The sequence below is a fragment of the Pinus tabuliformis genome, chromosome 9 (genome assembly GCF_031772625.1).
Source record: "Pinus tabuliformis cultivar Carrire ecotype Pingquan chromosome 9, CPIR1, whole genome shotgun sequence".
Lineage (NCBI taxonomy): Eukaryota > Viridiplantae > Streptophyta > Pinopsida > Pinales > Pinaceae > Pinus > Pinus tabuliformis.
Window position 1 is genome coordinate 763,564,990 of NC_142307.1, and position 4,252 is coordinate 763,569,241.

Consider the following 4,252-nt stretch of genomic DNA (forward strand, 5'->3'; position numbering starts at 1 on the left):
TTATGTGGGCCCGAAGGCGATAGAGTTCTGGAAAGTTGTTTTTTCTATCTGGCTTAAATGGAGTCATGTTTAGGTGAAGCGCGGGAGTGTTTTCTGCAAAAGGAATCGTTAGATATTGATCTGACTCCTAAAGACCTCCTCGCCTGTTGGGGTCTGGAAGAATCAAAAGAGAACCTGCATCGTTTCTTTCCGAAGCAGGCAGTGAACTCAGTAAGCGTGGAAATGGCAGTGGATGCAGAAGTAAAAGTCAAAGGTGCTATCGACCGGAGTTCTAGGGAAAATACAATGCGGGAAGGCCTGATATCAAGCTCTGCTCGGCCCTCGATTATAGAAGAGATGGGAAGAGATTTAAAAGATTTAGGAAAAGAGGGGCAAAATCAAAGTTATCTGTCAGGATCGGTGGGTAGGGGTCCCAGGATGGCTGAGGAGCCAAATGAAGGCATCTATCTACAGTCTGATAAGCATTCTGAGTCATTTGAGGCTGTAGAGGGAGAAGATAAGATGGAGGTAGTGGGTGGAAAGAGGAAGAAACCCAAAATTTGCAGAAAAAAGGCGGTAAGACCCAGTTGTGTTTTTGGAGTGGATATCCACATAGACAGGGCGCTGGAAGCATCAGAAACCCTTCTAGTTGGCAAAGTCCGTGGAAGGAAGTTCTCGGTGGCCTCCATTAAGCAATGGGTTCTGGCTGAATGGAAAGAAGCTCCGGGACAACCAGAAGAGGTCAAGACACTTGACAGAGGCTGGTTCTATCTTCGGTTTGGGCAAAAGGAGCATGCTGAATGGGTGTTGTCAAAGCACTGGAGCCTAGGGAAGAGGCCTATCTTATTCAGGAAATGGACGCCTCTCTTTGATGCACAGAAAGAAAAAACAGAGGAGTTTCCAGTCTGGGTCAAACTAATGGGCCTCCCTATCCATTTCTGGACTGACTCGGCTTTCTCCTCAATCGGAAACACTCTGGGCAAGTTTCTTGACTTTGATAAATCCTATTTATACACACATGACTAGAGCGCAGCCTGCCTTATGGTAAGTTTAAACCCCAAAGAAGGTCTGGCAGATGATATGATTTTGAAGTATCGGGGACAAGAGTTCATCTAGTCCCTGGACTATGAAAACCATCCTTTCAGATGTCATCGGTGCAAAGAATATGGTCATCTGGCTCGGGATTGCCCTCGCGGTCATCGTCGATGTCAAAGGCAGAGGAAAAATGGGATTAAGGCAGAGGAAAAGGAAAAAATGAAGATCTCTGCTCAGAAGGAAGAGGTTCAATCCAAGGGGCTGAAGTCTTGGTAAGTGTCCAAGATTTAGGTCCGGAGCCTATGGAGGGCATTGGAATATTTCAGTCTGAGGTGACAACGAGTGTTGTTGTTTCAACTCAGCTCTCTACAGCAGGTCTCTCAGCAGTCATTGCAACGGAAGATTCGAATCAGGCTGGTCCCCTTCCCCCTCAATACTCCTCCCCTCTCTTATCAAGCGCATTGCAGGTGTCGTGTAGTGGTGAGTTAGATCGTTTATGTCATCTCTCAAACGATTTGACAAACTCGAATAAGGGATTAATCACAACCGACAGTGTTCTAATGTCGGTTCCATCTCCTCCTTCTCTCGGCTCTTCACAATCTGGAGATGGAGGGCGTGAATCTCATTATAATCTAAGGCCTTTAGCCACCAGAAAAGGAAAAGGGTCGGTAGTAGGCGGTTTGGAAAAGGATGAGGTGTCCATAGGTCCGAAGAAGTTAAGAGGGAGGAAGTCGGATTTATCGAAAGCAAAGCAAAAGGCTATCATTGATATTGCTGGAGGGAAGCAGTTGTCACTGCCAGGGGTGCTTAGAGCAAAGCAATCACCCACTGAGGTTTTTAAATGATCATTTTATCTTATAACTGTAGGGGGCTTGCTAGTATCCCCAAAAAACTAGCTCTGAAGGATCTGGTCAGGGCTAACAAACCTGATATTCTCTTCCTTCAGGAAACGCTTGGGAAAGGAGATGAAATTATAGGCTGTCTTCATAAGCTTTTTCCGGGTTGGAGTTTTCATGCAATGGATGCAAATGGGCATTCTGGAGGTGTGGTTTTGGGGTTTAATGTGAAGGTAGCACGTGAAATCTCACCCTGGGGAGCAGAAAACGTTTTGGCGGTGGAACTCTACTCCCACGGTTCATAGAGGAGGAAGACAATGATTTTCTCATGGCACCTATTTCTCAAGAGGAGGTTGCAAGCGTCCTCAAATCGATGCAAAAGGAAAAAAGTCCCAGCCCGGATGGCTGGACAGTTGAATTCTTCCAACATTTCTTTGAATTCATTGGTGATGAGTTAGTGGAGGTAGTGGAAGAATCCAGACTTTCAGGTTCTATCTATCAACCCTTTAATGCTACATTTTTAACTCTCATTCCCAAGTCTGATCTCCCAGGCTCGTTTGATTATTTCAGGCCCATTTCTTTGTGTACCTGTGTTTACAAACTTATTGCTAAAATCATTGTTGTCAGGCTAAAACCCTTCCTTTCTAAAAATGTTTCTCCGGAGCAGTTTGGCTTTTTAGATGGCAGGCAAATTCATGAAGCTGTGGGAGTTGCTCAAGAAACGCTCCACAGTCTCAAAGTTGGAAAGAAAAAAGGAGTCGTTGTGAAAATAGATTTATCGAAGGCTTACGATAGAATCAGTTGGCTATACTTGAGACTTTTGTTAACCCATCTGGGCTTCAGGTTTGATCTTGTAAAATGGATTATGGGTTGTGTCACGTCCTCTTCCATAGCTGTTATGATCAATGGAGCAGCCTCCGGTTTCTTCAGCCCTGAACGTGGCCTTCGCCAAGGCTATCCCCTCTCCCCCCTCTTATTTTTGCTGGCAACAGATGGAATCAGTCGTTTGATCCATGAAGAAAAAAGTCAAGGTTTGTTGAAAGGAATCGAAGTTGCTCTAAATTTATGGGTCACTCACCTTCTCTTCGTGGATGATATCATTCTCTTCAGTAATGGCAGCCTCGAAGACTGCAAGATGCTTAAGAGGATCTTGGACCTCTTTTTGAAAGTGACTGGCCTCTGTATAAATGAGAGAAAATCTACTATCACTTGCTCTGGTATGGCTAGAGAGGAGGTGCGTAGAGTGTCCCTGGTTCTGAATTTTGAAGTTAAATCGCTCAAGGATTCTTTCAAATAGCTGGGGTTCTATTTGAAACCAGATAATTATAGGATAAAAGATTGGAAGTGGATCCTTATAAAATTGGATTCGAAATTGAAACATTGGAGCCACAAGTGGTTCTCTCGAGCAGGTAGGCTTGTTTTAATAAAATCTGTTCTGATGGCAATTCCAGTCTATTGGGCAAGCCTGACTTGGGTGCCCAAAGGTATTCTAAACTCTATTGAGAAACTTTGCAGTAGCTTTTTGTGGGCGGGGTCCAAGTTAGAGAGAGTTACCCCATGGATTGCATGGGACAAAATAGCTCACCCTAAAGAGTGGGGAGGCTGGGGTATAAAAAAACCTTGCTAGTTTCTCCCAATCCCTTGCAGCAAAGTTGGCTTGGAGGATCATTTCAATTGAAAATCTATGGACTGTTGTGACTAAAAGGAAATATATAGATCCATTATCAACGCTAGATTGGATTAGACTACCGCAAAAGTCGTCCAAAAATTCCTCGGTGGTGTAGAAAGCAGTGGTTGCATCTGTTCACATCATTGAGAAGGGGTTGGCATGGTATGTGGGAGATGGAACTCAGATCTGCTTGGGGTGAGATCCTTGGATTGCTTGCTCTGAGGGGTTTACTCTATCTCAAGGTTTGGTTGAGGCTTTAAAAGACAGAGGTCTATACACTCTAAACCAAGTAGATGATCCCCAGGCCTCTTCCATTTGGAACCAAGGGTGGCCTCAAGGGCGAGACTTAGATCTGGTCGATGATAGGTTGGAGGAATGGGACAGGTACACAAGGGATCTCCTCAATTCCTCAGTGCGGCTATCTGACTCTCCGGATGAGCTAAAATGGGTTTTTTCTCAGAATGGCCTTTATTCCCCAAAGGCATGTTACAAATGGATGATGTCACAAATTGGCTGGGAGAATTTGGACTAGTGGACTAAACCATTATGAAAGTTAAAAGGACCAGCTAAAACAAAATTTTTCTTCTGGTGCGTCCTTTTCCAGAAAGTTCCTACGTGGGATTTCCTTCAAAGAAGAGGCAGAATTGGTCCTGGTAGATGTCCACTGTGTAAAGACAGTGCTGAAACAGTTCATCATTTATTTCTCTTTTTCCCTTTCAATTCTAGCCTTTGG